Source organism: Dendrobium catenatum, unplaced genomic scaffold, assembly GCF_001605985.2.
Source record: "Dendrobium catenatum unplaced genomic scaffold, ASM160598v2 fragScaff_scaffold_128, whole genome shotgun sequence".
NCBI lineage: Eukaryota > Viridiplantae > Streptophyta > Magnoliopsida > Asparagales > Orchidaceae > Dendrobium > Dendrobium catenatum.
In genome coordinates, this window is record NW_021318590.1 from 1,061,758 (window position 1) to 1,084,331 (window position 22,574).

Here is a 22,574-nt window from a genome sequence, read left to right on the forward strand (position 1 = left end):
TTTCTTCTCTTATATATAAAAGATAATTTCACAACTGAGAGTCTTTAAAGGTGTTGAAAGAAAGCTAACTTGCAAAAATTGACAAGAGGCATAAAATGAGCCAAATAGAAAAATGAAAAGATACGCAATGACCATCCAGTAATTCCAAGATACATCAAAATGTATCACAAATCAAAAGATGCATAAAGTGTACTAGATAATTGAAAAAGATGCACAAAATGAGCCCATAAAAATAAAATTCCTTCTCTTTTAAACCTTTAAATGTTAGAAGAATTCATGTGTCACTTGATATCTTTAAAAACTTGATTCTTGAAACTTATGATTTTGATTGATAACTTTGCTATATTATTTTATCATATATTTTCTTTTGAAACAAAGGTTGAACATATCACTTTTCTTACCCAATTTTTTTTCTAAATTAGATTTTTATCTTAAAACGATTTTTGACCTCTAAGGAGTCCAAGCTAAGGTTAACAAAATCAATTTTTCTACCTTTTCTGAATTTTAATGTAGTTAATTCATTTCGTATTATTCTTTAATCCAATCACAAGAAAAATTATCATTTACTAGAGTTGATCGATTTTTAAAAAAAGACTTTTGTTTTGAATTTATGGTTGGTTTTTGTTTGCTTTTATGTTATTTTATATTCTTTGTGTACTTTTATTTGTGTCATGATAAAATCCTGATCGTCACTCTTCATATTCTAAATTTTTTCTATTTAGTGTTTTTCTAGTTTCCTCCTTTTTGTGATGTCATAAGGGGGAGTAGTGTAGTTTTACTTATATTTTTTGTGGAATTTGCCCTTTTTTGGTATTTTTTTATGTCTCATTTTATTGTTTCTTTAATTTTTTTAAAATATTATAATCCTTTCTTGATATGAAAATTTTAACAACAATATTTGCTATCATAAAAAAGAAGAAGATTATTATAAATCTGGATTCAAGTACTATGATTTTTATGATAACAAATATTATTATTTTCTTTACCACTATTATTATTGCATATCTATTTTGTTTGCCCTACTTACTAACCTTTCAGGTCCACAAGATCACTTACAATATAAATTAACTCAAGATCTAGTAGACTAGGGTTGAGTCTGTCTATAACTTAAATCTCAATATACTTCTTATCTTTCTTGAGTTAAGTCATATATCTAGTGGACCCCAAGCTAAGTAACCTTACACACATACACTAAGGGGGAGAATTTTAGTAAGTTATAGAATTTTCTATTTTTGACCTTATTGTATAGGATGATAAGTTAAAAATAGAAACCCTAATTAGAGCATATCAGTTTTAAGAGTGATTAAACTAATAATATTGGATGATCCCTATCATTCTGAATGATCAGTTCATATTATGAAAACATCTGCCAACCACTATCTAGGAAATATTTTAACTTTCAAATTTTGTACTAATTATACAAGATGATGTTGATCATCCTGGATGATTTGGGACAATTATTCATAAATTAATCTTGTGATTAGGAGAATAATTATGGTAAAACATAATTCAATACGATCATACACGTACTATATAATTTAACTTCGTAATGTATGACCATTTTTTATAATGTATAATTTGAATTTGAACTTTACGATCTATTGTGCTTTGTCAAAACCCTAGCCACTAGAGGTTAAGAAAGATACTAATTATATGTTGTTCGTACAAAATGATTTTGTTCGTAGTGCTCACCTAATTAAAATCTTTCTAAATTAATCCCTCGATATTAGGCATTCAAATCATGGATAATTATTTTGACCAATCATACTGTATGATATAGTTCCTTCTGTATGATTGCATATATACAAAATTGGTTATCCCAGAGATCGTACTGAATGAAATTCATAATTTTAATATTGATCGTAATGTATGATGTCCACAATTCTTGACAATCAATAGTGTACCAAGTTGGTCATTCCAATTTAACGGAAAAAATTTCTACATTTTGTTCCGTACGATGATTGGATCGTACTGTACAAAATGTTATAAAGGTTAAATAGTTCATCTGCATAACCTTGCTGAATGAGTCTAAATTATACTGTTCATACGATATTATACATATATCGTACTAAGTGAATAAAAGATGGATCTCTTAAAAATTAGGGTTTCTTGTAGACCACTACTTAATGTTTTTAAATACTTCTATTAAAAAATCTTTTGCTCTTGTGATTTCAGTAGAGAGAACCTAGAGGGATAAAAGGAGTGCTTTGTGAGAGAAGAGGGGAATGTTTTGTAAAGAATAAGTTGTGAGGGGATTCACAAGATTGCTCCAAGAAAAAATCTTACATAGTATCAATAAGCGTCTGCTTGGATTCCCTGTGGCCCTGGATAAGAAGTTCCTCAACATAAATAGTGGTTCTCTGACCATCATCTTGAGGGTGAAAATAGAGTTGTGGTTCTCTTCGTATAAAAGAGTAATGGTTCTCTACCACACCAAGGTGGCGAAACAACATCTGTACATACTTCTTCGCCTTGATATGGGAGAAAAAAGAGAGACACTACTATTCAGTGTAATACTTAGAGAGGGAGTATCCAAGGAGTGGACGTAGGTTAGGTTGACCGAACCACTATAAATTCTGGTGTGTTCATTATGATTATTTTTTGCACTTTATGTTTTGGAATTATATGTGTGGTTGAAAATTTGATTTTATTTCATTGTTATGAAATTTACTTATTTCTATATCGACTGTATCATTTATCGTATGTGGGTTTGAAAAGTTTTTTAAAGAATTTTTTTTACTAAAGAATTTTTTTACTAAAGAATTTTTTTAAATTATCCAATTTATTACCCCTCTTGGTTAACCTCAGGTTAGTTTTTAAAGGTCTAACAACCTTTACAAACTTTTAAGTGGTATCAGAGCGGGATTCATAAATTATGTTTTAGAAAACTTTTAAAAATTGATCAATAGCTACCAGCTCCATGATTAGCTTAAATGGAAACATTGTGTTATAAGGAAATAGAATTAATAATATTTACATGCTTGATTTAAACTATATTGAACCCTCTGCTTCTTTTTACTTTAAAACTTATGCTGATGAATCCTGGTTATGACATAGAAGATTGTGTCATGCAAGCATGAAACACTTTAGAAAGATCACCCAAATAGACTTAGTAATAGGAATACCAAAACTAGAGTATACTAAGGACCACATGTGTGATGCCTACCAATTAGGAAACCTAGTCAAATCCTCCTTGCACTCAATTTTGGACATTAACATGAGCAAACCTTTAGAAGTCCTTCACATTGATCTTTTTGGACCTATTTGCACTATAAGCCTATGAGCGAAAGTCTTTAGGTATATGATTTTTGATGATTACTCAAGGTTTACCTGGGTTAAATTTCTATCTCATAAAAGTGAATCATTCAAGGAATTTAAATCATTCTCTTGGATTAAGAGGAAGCTAGGTTGTAAAATTCTGACAATTTATAATGATCATGGTGGAGAATTTAAGAATGAGAAATTTAAATCTTACTGTAAGAAGTAAGAGATAGATCACAATTTTTTAGCTCCTAGAACTCCTTAGCAGAATGAGATTGCTGAAAGAAAGAACATGATCCTAGCATAAGTCACTAGACCCATATTACTTGAATTCTTACTTCCTAAATATTTTTAGGCAGGAGCGGTCAATATAGTTTATTATGTTCTTAATATGTTAAATGTTAGATCTAACTTGAACAAGATACCATATGAAATTCTTAAGAGTAGATACCCAACCTCTTTTACCTTCATGTCTTTAGATTTAAATTGTTCATTTTGAATAATGACAAATTTTCTTAGGAAAGTTTGATCCTAAATCTGATGAAAGAGTGTTCCTATGGTACTCAAATGTTGGAAAATCTTTTAGAGTTTTTAATAAAAGGACACTGGTGGTAGAGGAAATCACTCATATTTTATTTGATGATTTTGATAATTCTAGAGGGTCTAGGGAAAAAGAAGAAGAAGATGTAGGAATCACCTAAGGAGTAGAATCTACAAATCTAAAGGAAAAGGTAGAACCTAAAAACACATTTCCTAGAGAATGGAGATATTCTTCAAGTATTCCTAAGGAATTGATCTTAGGAGACCCATCTAAAGGTGCTAGAACTAGGCATGGGCTTATAAAACAAAGTAAACCACTATGCTTTCATTTCAATGACTGAACCCACTAATATAAATCAAGCTTAAAAACTAAAAGGATGCATAATGACTACCAAATAATTGTAAGATGCACAAAGTATATCAAAAATCAAAAGATGTGTAATGTGCTCCAAAAGATGATAAAGATGCAAAAAAATGAGCCCACTGAGAGTTAGCTTACCTTTCTTTATAATCCTTAAAATCTTAGAAGACTCTGTATACCAAATCATATCTCCTACACTTGAATTTGAAAATCATGATTTCTAATTGATTACTTTGTAATATTGTTCTATTAGATATTTTTTTGAAACAAAGTTTGAAAAGACCACTTTTCTTATCTAATTTTTTATGATTTAGATTTTTATTCCAAAGGATTTTTACATGTAAGGAGTCCGAGCTAGGGTTGACAAAAATAATTTTCTAACCTTTTTAAATTTGAGTATATCAATTCATTTCTTGATGATTTCTTCTAATAATGAGGTAAATGTATCATTTACTAGAGAAAATCGATTAAAAAATAAATCTCTTTTTATTATTGTCTTCTATTTGTTTTTATATTTCTATTTTTCCTTCCTACTATTTTTCCTCATTTTATGATATCAAAATGGGGAGAATTTTATTGGTGTTGTTGTTATGTTGTTATTCATTTATTTGTTACATATGATTTTCATCTAACGTGGAGTTTTGATGAAATAATTTTTTTGAAAATCCTATTTATAAAAATGGGGATATTATTGCAAATATTATCCAAATATTATAATTTTGATGATAACAAACTTTTTTATTTTTGTTACTATTTTCTCCTATTTTTGTGATATTTGTTTTATTTTTGTGTATACTAATGTTTCAGGAAATTCATCCAGTGTTCACTTTCAATTTTGATCAGCTTAAGACTTGGTAGACTAAGATTATAGTTAATTTATATTTTATAATGTATTTTTTCCTTTCTTGAGTTGTATCATATAATTGGGTGTATATCATTGCAGAGTAACCTTGTATACATATAGGGGGAGATAGAAAATGTTTTTTTAGAGAGTTTTTTTAAGTACATCATAATATACAATATTGGCTTCATACTGTATGTCCTTGTTTTGTACCGTACGATTTGAATTTGTACTTTACAATCTATTGTGCTCTTTCAAAATCTTAGTCATCAGAGGTTAAGAAAGATACTAATTATATGTTGATTGTACAATATGATTTGGTTCGTACTGTACTTCCTAATTAAAATCTTTCTTAATCAATCTCTCGATATCAGGCAATTAAATCATGGACAATTATTGTGATCGATTGTAATTTACAATACAGTTCCTATTGTACGATTGCCCATATATGAAATTGGTCATCCTAGTTATAGTACCAAATGAAATCCATGATTTTTGTACTGACCATACTATACGATGTCCATAATTCTGGATGATTGACAGTATACAAATTTGGCCGTCCCAAAGGTCATCCCAAACGAACAAAATAAATTTTTATAGTTTATACCATACGATGTTTGGATCGTACTGTATGAAATGTTAAAAGGTTGAATAGTTCGTATGTATGACCTGGTTGGACGAGTTTGAATTATAATGATCATACAGTATATTATCATACTATATGAATAAAAGATGGATCTCTTAAAAATTAGGGTTTCTTGAAGCCCACTACTTAAGGTTTTCTAATACTCTTATTAGAAAATCTTTAGCTGTTGAGACTTTACGAGAGATCCTTGAGGGAGAGAAGAAGGAGAGCTTTGTGAGAGAAGAGAGGGAGATTTTGTGAGGGGATTCACAAGGTTGCTCCAAGTAAGAATCTTTCCTAGTGTCTACAAGCGTTTTCTTATATTCTTTGTAGCTCAGGAGAAGAAGTTCTTCAATAAAGATTGTGGTTCTCTGACCATCACCTGAAGGGTGAAAATAGAGTTAGGGTTCTCTGACCATCACCTGGAGGGTGAAAATAAAGTTGTGGTTCTCTACCCATCACATGTAGGGTAAAAATAGAGTTGAGGCTCTCTTCCTATAAATGAGTCACGGTTCTCTACCGCACTGGGGTGGTGAAACATCGTCTGTACATACTTCTCCACCTTGCTGTGGGAGCAAAAGGAGATTCAGTACTATTTAGTGCAATACTTGCAGAGGGAATCTCCAAGGAGTGGAGGTAGGTCAGGTTGACCAAACCATTATAAATTATGTTGTATTCATTCTGATTATTTTTTGTACTTTATTTTATGTAATTATATGTCTGGTTGAATTTTTTTTTATTGTTGTGAAATTTACTTATTTCCATATATGTTGTATCGATTATTGTGTATATGTTTGAAAAGTTTTTTAAAGAATTTCTTTTTCATTAAAGAATTATTTAAAATTATCCAATTCACTCCCCTTCTTGGTTAGCCTCAAGCTAGTTCATAAAGGTCTAACAATCTTCACAAACTTTTAAATATTGAGGCCAATAAAACAAAATAGTTTAATATGGATGTGAAAGTAGTAAAGCAGTAAATAATCATTTTAAATCATACATATTAGCAGTAATATCCAAATATTTAAAGGAACAATATAATAAATTGATAGTAGTGAAACAATATCGTAAATCATATCCAAGTAATCATACTAAGCAAGTAAGAAATTCTAACTTACATTGTATTTTTTTAGTGATTAGTAAATTAGTAACCATCAGCTTAGTAAAATAGAGTCATCACACCTACTCATCAGCAATTTAATTAACTCCTTATAACTCCTAAGTAGTGAATCATGTGAATTAGTTGAGGATAAAACTAAACTATAATATTTAAAGGAAAGTTTGTTAGCCCACCATCATGTACATGTATAAATCAGTCTCTAGCCAACATTAGCAAATCACTAGCCTTTACTTATCTACTTACATATTATTACTATAATTCTTTAAAAGTAACTGCAACAAGCAAATACCAAATTACATGCCTATATTCATTCTCAATGCTTGCATTAATAATATAATCAGATTAAAATGCCAAAATTACTATTCTCTATAATTTAATACAAAATGTAATAACTACAATTTTAACTAGTGAAATTACAAAGATAAACAGTCAAAATGTCCAAAATAATTAATATTATAATATAAAAAATGTTAAGTGTTGGAAGTTACTAAATTAGTGAAAATTTAATAAAATTAATTTAGAAGAAATCAAACATTCAAAAGCAAAATCTTTAAAGATAAAAATAGGAAAAAAGTCACCTAAAATGATTTGAGAATTTTTTGTAATCGTGGCAGAACAAATCGGTGGTGAAAAATCCTATTTCTCTTTCTCTATCCTCCTTCCCCCTCCTCTTTTCTTTTCCATCTAGGGCAAGTTAAACTACAGAGTGAAGGATGGTGGGTTGACTGAGCGGAGAGAAAAAAATATACATATAAATTCATTTAGTGCATGGTGCCACGATGCCCAAGTGACCCAGTGATAATAAACCACATGCGATTCTAGAGTTATAATAGAACAAAGAGTTATGGAACCAATGTGCCACTCTCTTGCACTTCTTAGTGCCACTGTGCCTGAAAGTGGTAAGTGAAAATTATACTTTTTTTTATTGTGTTAAGTTTTAGTAAAAATATTTAGTTTAGTTAACATTGTGTAGGAATATCTTTGGAAATAGGAAAAAATTTACAAAGTTAGAACCAGCTCTCAATGCCTTAAATGCCCTGACACCAGAGATATAGAGTGCAACACTAGAGTCTTTAAACAATTTCAATTAATTTAGTATCCTGATAAAATAAAATGTCAGCACTATACTATTATCAGTGCTTCTATGCCACTAGATGAACGCAACAAAGCTTTATACTCTATCAAATTTGCAAATAATTCAATGCCAAAGCACCAACTGTTAGAGTACCATAGCATCGAAAGATGAGTTAAGCACTAAAATACCCAATCTTTTATAATGTAATAGTGGAACATTTATGAAAGGAAGAATTACGTCAGATCAAGCAAGCATCACGCCAGGTCAGCCAAACATTACCCAAGTTAACCTAATGTCATAGTAAAGCTAATTTAGCACTACTAAGGTGCTAGCTCATATTTTAACATTGTGACGCCACCTTGCTCAACCCCACAATGCCACCTTGTTTAGTGCTACAACACCTAAATCAGTTTATGTAAAATATAAATAGTTTTTTTTACTATTCTTCAATGAGTCATGATAATATGTTGTTAGAGAGACTTGGGGATAGTGAGATACATTTAGTTGAGTGATTGGTCATCTTTATACTGAGAAAAACAACACTTAAGAGTGGAAAGGAGTGTGGAGAACAAATGTGTAAGGAAGGATTCACTCTAGGGAGACTCCATTTGCAATATATAATTGGGATTGTCCAATCCAAGTGATATTTTCATTATTTTTTCTATCTATATTTTAGGCATGTAATGAAAAGTGTATTGCTTAAAATTATTTCTATAGCTGACTAAACTTTTTTACTTTGGGTTGATCATGTGAAGAATCTGTGTATATCCTAATATACTCTCCTGTATGTAAATGTGAATAATTATTCTGTATTTCTCTCATGCTTTATTTAATTTAAGAAATGGCCATGTATAAAGTTAAAAACTAGTGTGATACATTATCTTGATGGAGGAATGTTAGAATAATTAAAAAAAATTGAGATGGAATGCTTTCATACCTAGACATAGGATGAGTAGTATTATATGTTCTATGGAAATAGTATTATTTTAGAAGGACCTTTATTTACACCTTTACAAGCTTGATAAAGATCTAAGGGTATATATGCTCTAATATATAATATTATAAATGAGTTTACTTAGGAAAACATTGGTTCATTTATTATCATTAGCCTATAACATCTTTAATTCTTTACAAATTCTTTATTTTATATATTTCTTAGTAGTTATAACATTTACTCTTTATTTCATTGCATAGGATCAATTCAGTAGCTTGAGTAGACACTACTTGAGTGATTGTAGCACTATATTTCCTCATGGGATTGACATTCTCTCAAACACTTTATTACTTGATCAACTTATGCACTTACATTATTTGGGAAGCTTAAAGAACATATATTCATAATAGAAAGCAAAATCATGAGCAGATAGCTAGAGCCCACATCCCATCATGTTTTTTGAGTTGTTGCTAGGGAGATAATATATTTTTTTGTAATAATATTTATATTTTTTAGAAAAGATACTTATTTAATCCTACTTGATTGTTAGTTATATTTGTATTTTATTGTTGTTGTCACTTGTGAGTTGTGAACTTGGGATTATTTTTGCACTTATTATTTTTAATTTACTTTATTTTATGTTATTCCTTGTGCTGTTGTATGTTTAGTAGCTCCAATAAGGGTGACCTAGAAATAGAAAAGTCCCTTAAAAATTTCAAAAAATAAAAATATTTTAGCTATGGGAATGGCCAACCAATTCCAGATTAGGATCGTCTTAGACCTCTTAAAAAGTATGTCAATCCCTTAATATATGTAATTATCATAGTATCAATCAACCTACTATCCAAGCCAATAACTTTGAGTTGAAACCTACCATCTTCCAAATGGTTCAATACTCTCAATTTCAGGAAACTACTGTTGAGGATCCACAGTTATATTTAATTATCTTCTTAAGAATTTGAGCAACATTCAAGTATAATGGAGTCAATAATGATGCTATTAGACTTTGTCTGTTTCTAATTTCTCTAAGGGACCAAGCTAAAATATGGTTGAATTCCTTGGCCCAAGGCCTCGTAACCTCTTGGAATGAGTTGGCACATAAGTTCCTAGATAAGTGATTTCTAACTTTCAAAATTATGAAGATTAGGAATGATATTAGTTCATTTCCCAATTTGATAAAGAGATTATTTATAAGAGCTAAGAAAGATTTAAAGTGATGCCTAGAAAGAATCTTCATCATGCTTTGCCTAATTGGTTAGTGATTCACACATTATATAATGGGCTTGCAAGATTCCTTAGAAGAATAATTGATGTGGCAACCAAAGGATCTTTGATGTCAAAAATTTTTGATGAGGCTTATACCTTGATAGAATGGATGGTAATAACTTCAAATGGCCTTCTAATAGTGTGAATTTTAGGAAAGTAGCCAGTGTTTTATGAATCAAATGCCTTATTTATTTTGGCTGTACAAGTAGCTTCCATGTCTAAGAAGTTAGATAATCTTGGAGTTAGTTTAGTATTGGGATCACCTATATATTTAATAGAGAATGGTTTAAATTTCGTAGTGAGTCTTATTCTTAAGTGGTTGAAAGAGTGAATGTTTTTGGAAGATAAAATAATCCCTATTTGAATACATGCCATCTAGGTTGGTGGAACTTCCCTAGTTTCAGCTGAAGTAATAATAATAGTGGAAATTAGTGGAATATAAGTCAACCTAATTTTATAGTACCTTGGAAAAACCCTTAATAGCCTTTAGTGAACCCTAGACCTACTTATCCCTAAGAATTTAATCAAAATAAATAATTCAAAGATAGGAAGACAACTTTGGAGGATTTAGTGCTTCAGATAGGAACCTAATTGTATAGACAAGTTATCATCATTTGAATTTTAGATAATCAATTAGGCCAGTTAGAAATTTCTTTTAGTAGTAAGCCCCATGGCACATTACCTAGTATCACTGAAATCTAATCCTAAGGAAAAAGAGAAAGATCAATTTTTGGACAAGTTGAGGAGTAGTAGTGATGTGACACAACCAAAATGATAGATCTAGATAAGTCTGGCTGAGGAATATAAAATTAGTATTTCTTGGGTGGCAACCCAGTCCTATTGGTCAAAAATCTTAGTGATTTTGTTTGTATGAAGTATTTTTATGTTGTTTGTATAAAGTGTTTTTATGTTGTTTGTATAAAAAATTTTATGTTGGTTGCATGAATTATTTTTAGTTATTTTATGAGTTATGGGTATTGTGAAAATTGTTGTAGACGTGTTTGACTAGAGTTTACTAATTATGGTTTTTGACTAAATTATTATATAATACTTTTCCAAGCATTCTAGATCATATGCTAAAATTAAACTAGTACCATAATATTAGGTCTTCAAGCACCACAACATTTGCATGTCAAGTGCTACAGCATCTACCTTTGGCACTACTGCACTGAAGCCTTAAGAAAATTAGATGTGATACAATGCCATAATACTATAAATTTAAGCGCCGCACAGCGACTCCAATTTTTAGCGTACTTAAATGTTAATATATAGAATGTCATGGAACCATAATATTAGTTCTACAGTAATGGGACGATGCATTCTGCTCTGCTTTAATCTCTCATTTTTTTCATTATGACTCATTATTCAGTGTCGTAGTGCTACCCTAAGCACCACAACACTATGTTAAATAATAGTTGGGGAGTTGAAGCATCGCGATGGCATTCTTCTTCAAGAGTCAAAATCCCATACGTGTCAAACATTATCATAGTTAGTCAAAAATTGGTGCTTCGATTCCAATATCAATGACACAGTGCTTTGTGTCGCTTCACACCACAACAACATTATTAGTTTGACTATTATTATTTAGCCTTTCCTAGCACTGCAACATCATTCTTCGCAACTGCAATGCTTGTCAAATTCTATAAATAGGAAGGGTTGTTATTCATTTTCTTCGTCATGCATTATTTATCTATTTTCTCTCTATTTTAGTGTTGTTATGATTTTTTTTGTAATCATTGCTGGGTTCCCTTTGACTCCCCTAACATTAATATAATATATAAACTTTAGGACATATAATTTGGTAATTATTTTTCCTTTAGTTTAGCACTCATAGACCCCTAAGAATTGCTTGAAGTTTTCACTATACCAAATAGTGGAGCAACTTGGAAAGAGAGAGCGAAAAATATTTAATTTTACTATATTAAATAAAAAAAATGGAAAAGCACTACTATGCTTTGAGAATTATTTTGAAGCATTTGTGTCACTATGATATGAAGATGAACCCTTTAAAGTGCACATTTTGTGTGACTTCATGGATGTTTCTTGGATTTGTAGTAAGACACCAAGGTATCAAAATCAACTCTTCCAAAATAAGAGCCATCTTAGATATGAAGCCTCGTAAAAGCCTTAATTAAAATCTCTCTAGGGTAGGCTGGCGTATTTGAGATGATTTATTTCCAATCTCTCTGGTAGGTGACAAACATTTCCTACTTTATGCAAAAAGGGCAGTTGATTTCATCAGGATGATAAATGTCAAAATACTTTTAAGAGCATAAAATAGTATTTGATCTCACCTCGAGTTCTAACATCTCCCATACCCAAAAAACCACTGATCCATATACTGCATCCTTCAATGAATCTCTTGGTACCTTTTTAGCTTAACTAATGATGAAGGGAAAGAGAATGTGTTCTATTATGACTAACATTATCAATAGGGAATGAGAAACATTTTGTGAGGAGCTTAATACTTGAATTGTAAATATTATTCAAGAATTCTTTGCCAATGCAAAGCAAGCTCAGAATAATAAGTGTTTTGTGAGGGGGAAGTGGGTTCCCTTCGATGTCCCTAGCATTAATATAATATATAAACTTTAGGACATATAATTTTGTGATTATTTTGTCTTTAGTTTAGCACTCATTGAATCTCAGGAACTGCTCAGAGTTTTCACTAGTTGTAATAATGGAGTTGTTTAGAAGGAGAGAGAGAAAAATAATTAATTTTATTAGACTAAATTAGAAAGGGAAGAGCACCTCTATGATTTGAGAATTATTTTAGAGTGATTGTGTCACTATGATCTGAAGATGAAACTTATGAAGTGCGCATTTGGTGTGGTTTTATTGCCCAAAAATGGAGGCGACATGTTGGCTCATAAGGTAAATCTTATCTCAAAAGTTGATCACCTCATATACTTCATGACCTGTCCAACATTGTTTAGATGTTTGGCATGGTGGTCTAGGGTCCTTCTCCAATTTGACATCAATTAGAACCATCTTCGTGCTATGAAAAGTCAATCCCTTGCTAATGTGGATAAATTTAATTTAACGTCCAAATGCAATGTTACACAAGTTTTACTTTAAATTTATATTTGGGTTTCTTTAATCAAATATGCATAGATTAATATTTTACCATCCCTAAGAATAGACTAATTCATAACTATCGATTTAAGAAAAAACTTGCAATTCATGATTAAACACTGCGTAGAAAATATCCAATTATCCTTGAAGGATAAAAGAAACATTCACCTATCATTTCAATTATGAAATCAATCCAATGTTTAAAGCTTAGGTATGCATTCTACAAATCTTTACCTTATCTTAGAAAATAAGATATGGTTTATTTTATTCTTGGTTGTAGACTCCCTATAGGGGCAAGCCCCTATAATCAATTACATCTCTTGAGAGAATACTCTATATTAAAATAAAGATAAAATATATTAAAAGACATGGATTTAAAAGAAATATTTGGGCTAAAAAGATTTAATGTTTAAGATTTAGATTATAAATTCTTTAGTTGTCCTTTAAATTTAAATTTTAAAAGAATAAAATTTAAATGTGCAGAAGATTGAAGATGTGTTTATAATCTAGACTAATACATGTTTGGCATGAATCGCTGGCTAACAATCCTAATATACAATCAATCACCCTAGATGTAATGCATAATAGGCTGAGCTCTATCCTAAGAAGTAAAGGATGAATCAGATTCTCAAATTGATGACTCAAAATGAGTAAATTTAACTTTTAAGTTCAATGATAACAGAGCAAAGACTCACTAAGAACTCTAAATCTTATCTCATTTAATTTACCTAACAAAATTTTCTAACTTCCAATTTTTTTTAGAAATTTTAGCAGCATAATGGCCTTAACCGAATGAAAAGCATAGCATCCCCCGAACGTAATATGGGGTCTGCTACCTTGCCAATGAAAGGAATACATCTATGATTTACATACGATTATAAATATTTAAAATGCATGCATATATGAAAGATTGGGTAAATGAATTGTGTATACGATACCCAATACCATATCATCCTAGAATTAGTATACATGTTTATACAAAGTATGGAACATATATACCAAAAAGAACTTAGGAAACCTCTATCATGTAATGTTAATGTCAGCTACCACCTATATGATATAGTGCATGATGTAAAATAAAAAATGAACATAATTAAATATAAAGGGCAATTCATTTATTCATTAACAATTTATAATATACTCGCACTGTATATGAAAGAAAAGTGGCCATACTCCACCACAACAAACTTGGATTTATAAGCCGACCATATATATAAATTCAAATATAGTTGCTTAAGGTCTTCAAGATCTAAGTCTTTTATGGAATTCCAAAAAGAGAGTATCCTCCACAGGCAAGGATATCATATTTTGGAGCCTCATTTGTGTGTGTGTGTGTGTGTGTGTGTGTTTGTTTGTTTGTTTGTATGTGTGATTGTATAAGCAAGTATATTTAAATCTTTTACACCACCAGTAAATATAACTCGATCTATAAATAATCTATAATTTATAAGGACTCAGACATATACATCATTCCTAAGTACATTTTATTTTGACTATTATAGGAATTTAAAGCAATTTAAAGGCATATAAAAGCATATAAAAGTGTAAAGCAATTGTGTATTAACCTGATGCTTTTAATAAAGTCCTAAAGAGCCTAAGTGCACTAACAGAAATTTAAAATCCATGACATCAAGTTTGTTGAAAATAAATAAACATACATAAGTTACTCTCCAAGCAAAGCTCCTGTCTAGTAAATCAAACCATCAGCCTATTCTTGGCTGGAGTTGGTTGTTCTAGCAAACCATTTAAGTGTGGGTAGAAAGGTTGTGTAGCTTGGATAGTTCCTAGGTTTTATTATTTTAAAATTATTTATTAATGATTTTTTTTTCAAGCTCTTTAAAGGTGGTTTGAATTTAAGTTTTAATGATTTAGAGATTTTAAATTTCTTTTAAAGATATTTTGATTATGGAAGTTATCTAACATTAGGTTTTAAAGAAAATAGCATTTAACAACTTCTAAGTGTCAGAAGCTATTGATTAGCAAGTTCAAGACTCATATTTTTAATGCTACCAATCCTCTAATATTGGGGTAGATGGATAACACAGAGTCCTTCATTTTAATTCTTAAATATTCTTAGTTCAATACACATTTTCCCTCCTAAAAGGAATCAAGCACAAGGGTGTAAATGTAATAATATCTACCTATATCATTAATGATTTTTTTTATATTTAATTTAATATTTTAATGTTTACATTTTGTCAAGTTCATTTGTGGTGTTGTCACAATGAGCACGAGGACCCAGGGCTTCCTTAGGACACGTAGCCCTACAGCTTGAGGTAGTCCAACCTGAAAAAATCAATGATAAGAACGTTGTTTATTTATTTTATGTTGTTTACTAATTCAATTTCATTGAATAAATGATTTACTAAAGTTTTAAGGATTTATTGATTTTTTATATTTTAATGAATATTTTAATGCATTTAACAAAGGGTCCACTTCTTGAATTTTTTATTTACATTAGTTCCTAGAATTTTTATATTTTTTATGAATACTAGACCAAAAGATGAGTCCAATGAATTTAATTTTGTTCAATTTGAATTTTTTTAGAATTAATTATGAATTTTACAAGTTTGGGTGTTTTAATGAATTTATTTATTTGTTTAATTATGGCTATTTTCTTATTGTTATACCAAATAAACTCCAAACATCTTAAAAGTTTTCTCAAATATTATGAATGACCTCTATAAATAATTCCAAGTGTTTAAAATTACTTTGGTAAATTTTTTTAAAAACATTTACTTTAATTAATTAGTGAATTTCTTTGATTTCTATAATTTATTTTAATTTTGTATGAATCTACCAGGGCTTTTATTCTTCCACTATGTTGCTTCTGATTCCATATAATTTGATATATTATTTATATTTTTAAGATTTAAAATTGAGTTTACTAAGATCATGGGTTAATTATGCGCATGAAACTTGGGTTTACTAAATGACAATCCAAATGAATTCCAAATGCAATAAAATTTTAAACATAACACATGAATACATGTCCTTCAAACTCACTAAATTTGGGCTCATCAAAACCCCCTAGGTTTAAATATCAATCACCAAATCTAAGTGTAACTATAGGTTTGGTGATTTATTTTAGACTCTATACTCAAGGGATTTGGGTAAAATTAGTGGCTAACTAACCCTTATATATAATATGACAATAAAACTAAATAAAATTTTACACCTAATCCCTTATGGATTCTTGATTATGAATTTTCAAATTCATAGGTCAAATGATGACCCATTGACTTGAAAAACTCATTTGAACTACTTACACATTTCAAATTGAGTTAAAATTTTTGGAGATGTGCTAGATATCTCTAAGAATTAATGCCCTTCAATTTGATCCCATGGTGACCTATGTTATCAATAATTCAAGAAATGCCCATAGGGTTTTTTTTTTGGAATTATGATTAATGCATTAAATACCATGACCTAAAACCATAGCAGCTGATAGTACTCCTCAAACCAAATCTATAGAGCCTAAGAACATGAAAATTAGACAAGTGGAAGAAGAGAGATGAATTTTCTAAGATCCTTTAATTTTTTATGCATTTAAATCCCAATTTACATAGTCAGATTGACCTTTACACATTATGCATTTTAATTGGTCAACTAATCATTAGCTCACTAATGGTATCCACATGAGTTTAATATGAGCTGTTAGATCTAAATCAAATGGCTTCGATTCAAAAGTTCTAAATTATAGGATAGTGAAATGAGTGTGATATGATAGAATTAGATCAGTTACTCAAAATTAATAGTCATGATTTTGCCTTCAACCTCCTATTCATTCTCGTGGTCGTAGGCATATTCTAGCTTGATCCTAGAGATCTGCTGGATTAAATGGGATAAAATGTGTACATAACATCAAGGAACCAAGAATATTCAATCTAAAAATTTGATTTATGTGGATTTAATATTTTGTTCACACTTGTCAAGAATGTCCTAGGATATAGATTATAAATAGAATAATACCTTATCTAGAGCTCCAATTACTTCAGTCATAGTACATGTGTGATTGACTGAGCATTTAGAACAATTTTTACCTAGGGACCTCAGTTTGAGGATGGGTGGAATACAAGCTTCACTTTCATGATGGAAAGATCATCGAAGCTTGCTCAAAACCTCTAGAGAACCTCACACAAATAGTTAGGAAGCAAAGGGGATAACACTCTCACACTCAGGAATCTAAATAAAACAAGATAACCAACTGTTCTTCAAAGAAATTAATGCATATTTATGGGTTTTTAAAATGAACAAGGATGGGATTCCATCTTAGTTTAGACACTCTTTGGCCACTGGGTCAAGTCAGGCAGGTCATATGGTGTCTAAGGAGTTATTAAAGGTTTGAAAATTTGGGTTAGCCTGGATTGCATGAGTTGGCTTGACCCATGGGTCATATGCTGATGGTTATCAAGATTATGGTTAGATTCAACCAAGCCAAGCTGGGTGAGGTAGCAAGCCTTCTGAAATGTTCCTGAGTTCAATCCAAGCGTGAACTAGGCTTAAGTGGGTTGGGTTATGCAAGGTTTCTTGATTTAAATGTTTTAAGTGACATTATGATAGCCTAATGTATTGACTCAAGTCAGCCTAATGGTTGCATTGACCAGGGAAGATGCAATGAACCATTAGAAATGCAATGATAATGTTTGTTTGGATTGGTTTAATCTATGTTTTGGATTTAACTCAATGTATGGCTATTTAGACCACTTGGGTCAAACCAAGTCACTAACCCAAGTTAGCTCAAAGCACGGGTCACTTAGGGTTAGTTCCTAGGGATCCTATGGATAGCCTTATAGGTTTGAATAAGTTTAAACAAGTCTTGGTCAATGAGTATACAAAGGGTTTTAATCTATGCAAGCTTGATCAACCTTGGTTAACATGGTTAACCAAGTTGACCTAAAGATTAGGGATGGATCCATTACAATCCAAATAAAGTTTTGAGTTTATTGGTGTTGGTTTTGAGGTTTGGCAAGGTCTATATACATGAAATGCATGTTAAAACCCTTAAGGGTGCATTTGGTCAACCTATGTTGACTTGATCAACTAGGTCAACCAATGGGTTAGGGTTAGGTTAAAAAAATTCTAAGTGATATATTGAACACATTGGAGTAGGTTTCATGTAATGGCAAAGCTCAAAGACATGAGATTTAGTTTTAGTGCTGGCTTCATATGGTCAACCAAGGTTGATCATAACTTGGGTTTTGGTTTAATGCATGTCAAATGATATTTTGAACATATTTGTAAAAAGTTTCATGAACTAATTTTGTTGAGCCATATTGAGGTTTAAAGAAAATTCAATTTTTAGATTTTTAGGGTTTTAGGGTTTTGTGTTCAACCATGGTTAACCAAGGTTCAATGTTGGATTGATGCATTAAGGTTAGGTCAATGATGATGCTTAATTGTTTTGGTGAAGCTTGGTGAAGCTTCCAAGATAAAATTCCACAATATGGTATGTTTAGTGGCATGTGCTATAAATATTTGAAGGTTTTATAGCTTATGGAAATACATTCAGTTTATGGAGTTAGAGGTCTTGAAATGCCTTCAAATTTATGTGATTGACCCTAGGGATATGCCTAATTAATATTCAAGTTATAGAATAGGAATAATCCATGGTCATTTGGTTGGTGTTGAAGTAACAAAAAATTCTCCTAAAATATGATATGGACAAAGGGGTTTTGGGCTAGATTTGAACACTAAATTTTGGATTTTTAAGTCTGCAATGGGTTTAAATCATTGGAATGGATTTAGGTTTTATTCAAAAAATAGTTTGGGAATATTTAGAGTTATAAAATGTTTAAATTACTAAAAGTCACAGATGATCATCAATGATTGAATAGATTATCAACTGATTATCAATGGAATAATCAACTGATGGATTTAGGATTAATTTTGATTTAGGTTTTGAATTAATCAATGAATTTCAATGATATAGAGAATTTTAGTTTTATAATGATCATATCACTGACAATCATTTAATGATTATCAAATGATAAATCAGATGATCAAATGATAATTAGGGATAATTATCAAATGATGATTTATGTATGTTAATGATCAAGGTACTATGCTAATGCACAATATAGTTTTTGATTTAGAGTTTGAAGTATGGTTTAATTATTAATGTATAAAGATTGAATTTTTATATAGATAATTGAACTTATGAAAAATGAGGTCAACATCTGTCTTTTTAGTGGCACACCCTATCACTGTTGAGTCCCCTCTAAATGATGATCTTCCTGATGAGAAAGTTATGAGCTTAAAAGTGTAAGAAGGCACTACCTAGGAATTATATTTTTGGATGTTGCTACATCTTATCCTAATATTGGACAACCTTAAGATGTATTCTAGGGAAAATTGGTATAAGCAGTGGTGGATTTATGCTGGGGGCCATGGTGCATGGGCCCCCACTGGCAAGCTACGTTTAACCTAATATATATTATGTATGGCAATACAAAAGTAATGATATTAGGTAGTTTTTTCCTTCCATGTTCATCAAGATTTCCCTCGATAATAAAATTTATATATTCTTTCACATACGTTGGCAGTTGCTTGTGTTCTTGGAAATTTATGATATGCATTTTTATCTCTCTCTTTCTCTATATATCTCTCCCTATTCCATCTCTCTATCTTATATATATAAGGAGAAATTTGGGAGAGCTCGCGGCTAGTGTTTTCTATGTTTTTTTCTTTTTTTTTAAGGAAGAAATGCCAAGAATGCAGAACTATGCTAAAACAATGTAACTACAGTGGAGATAGAGATGGATTAGCCCTATTTAAAACATTTTATCTTAGTAATTTATTGAGATTTGAGAATGAAGTTGGTAGCAACTTGTCATTTTGGTTGCCTGGGCAAGAATTGAGATTTTTTATTTGAGTGGATAATTGATATATCACAATAAAATTTATTTAATGAAGAATAAAATGTGAAATGATATTTGAATCAAAAATTTCCAAAATTAAATTTAAAATCATTCAAATTTTAATTTTAGAAAATTTATTATTTGTATGTTTATATAGTTTTTGTGTTAAAAGCATCTCTATTTTATTTTTTGTGTTAAAAGCAGCTTACTAATGTAATTTCTATTCTATTTCATAAATAGGTTTTACTAATTTCTGAAAATTCATTTTATTTAGTTTTTATGACGTTGTTATTTTTTTTAATTAAATTTGATTTCATTATCAATTTATTGAAGTGTCATTATTTCAATAATTTTGAATCATCTACATTTATGAGAAGATTAGAAGTCTCGAAACAAGTAAGTTAAAAATAAGTTAATAATGTATATTATTTTTTATGTTTCTACTTATAAAGCTTATTTTGATATTTTCAATTACTACATCAACGATCGAACGAGCATTATTTTCAATGAAGATGAGTAAATCTAAAACTAAATACATTGAGTGTAATTTTAGTAGTAATAGATCTAGTGGGGGTTTATGAATTTAAGCAATCAATTCATTAATAAGTGTACTCATTTTAGATATCTTTGGTCTATTGTTCAAAGTGGTGGTGAAATAGATGTGGATATTATTAGTAGAATTCAAGCTAGATGGTTGAAGGGAAGGAATGCTTTGGGTTTGTTGTGTTATTGAAAAGTATCACTCAATCTTAAGGGATAATTTTATAAGATGGTGGTGAGACCTAAAATGCTTTATGGCACATAATGTTAGCCATTAAAAGAGAAGCATACTATTAACTTAAGTGTTTCTAAGATAAGGATGCTCAGGTGGATGAGTGGACTTACTCTTATAGACATGATATGAAATGAGCATATTTGGGAAAAGGTTGTAGTTCTGGTGATAGATAAGATTATTGAGAGTCACCTTAGATGGTTTGGTCATGTAAAACATTGGACTTCCGATGAACCCCTAAGAAGAATAGATCTATTAGATTTCGCCTATGTTAAGAAAGGTAGAGGTAGACCTAAAAAGACTTGGTTAGAAAATATTTGAAATAACCTTTCTTTATTAGATTTAAATGAGAATTTAACTCTTAACATGACACAATGGAGAAAAAGGATTCATGTATCCAACCTCACATAGTGGGATAAAGACTTGTTGTTGTTGTTGTTGTTGTTGTTAAAATTAAAAATTGAAACCCCAAACTAATAGTAGGGTCAACCACTTCCACAACCTAGCACATTAGATATTGCATATAGGCCACTAGTCTTACCCTTAGGTTTGGATCTTTACCTTTTATTATATATTTCTTACATACTCTTATGTGATGTTTACTTTTATTTTTCTTTTCATGTTTTATATTATAATTTATTTTTGTATTCCATTGTAAATATTAAATCACTAATGGTAAATTATAACTCAAAATAAAAATAAAAGACACTTGGTCATAACTTTGACCAGAACTAAAAACTAAGACTCTTAGTTAGGAAATAAAATAATTGACATTAGAACATCGACCGACACTTCAAACCCCATAATTTATACATATGATAACTTATTGATTTTATACAAAACATAGGTGGAGTGCGACGAACACGTGCATGCTTGCTTAGGGAAGCTTGGAGATTAGCTCTTGTTAGTCATTAGAGAAATTTATTCTAGTCAAAATAAAATATAAACTTCTTAAATAACATAGAAAAATAAACATGTAGAAGGATGTAAATGACATTCGGCCATATCATATTGCTTCTATTCTTTCTTTAGACACCTCCTTGCCCGTCGATAGAAATAGACCACCTAATACATGAGGGTGTTGTTTTGTCTCAAGGGATGCCTGTTTAATAGGATAAAATATATTTTTAAGACTTCTTATAATTTCAAGTATATAATTTTTTTCATATATCTAGCATGCATTGCATTAACAACTCACAAAAAAGCTAAAAAAATATTAATCACATTTAGTTATAGAAGCATGATCTATCACTGATTGTCTGGGGCCTTTTATTTCTTCTCAGAGGTCGTTCCCAAAATACTAATTAAATAATAGCCTATCCTATCTTGCATTTCAGGAGATTGGACATTATGGTTTTAATGTACTCTGTGGAGTTTAGCTGGCAATCATATCCAAATATGATTATGAGTTCAGAAAAGTAGGTCTTTCTTAAACCCATAGTGGGGAAAGAGGTATAAGTCTCATTGCATTTAATTATATTAGGTTCAAGTCACTACCATACAGTGGCTCACCTTATTTTAGGTTTCAAGGCTAATTCCTATATCACTACGGGAAAACACGCGATTACCGTCGGATTTTCCGGCGGAAAATTTTGCGCCGGTAAGAACGGCGCAATGCCTGCTTAATAGGATAAAATATGTTTTTAAGACTTCTTATAATTTCAAGTATATAATTTTTTTCATATATCTAGCATGCATTGCATTAACAACTCACAAAAAAACTAAAAAAATTAATCACATTTAGTTCTAGAAGCATGATCTATCATTGATTATCTGGGGTCTTTTATTTCTTCTCAGATGTCGTTCCCAAAATACTAATTAAACAATAGCCTATCCTATCTTGCATT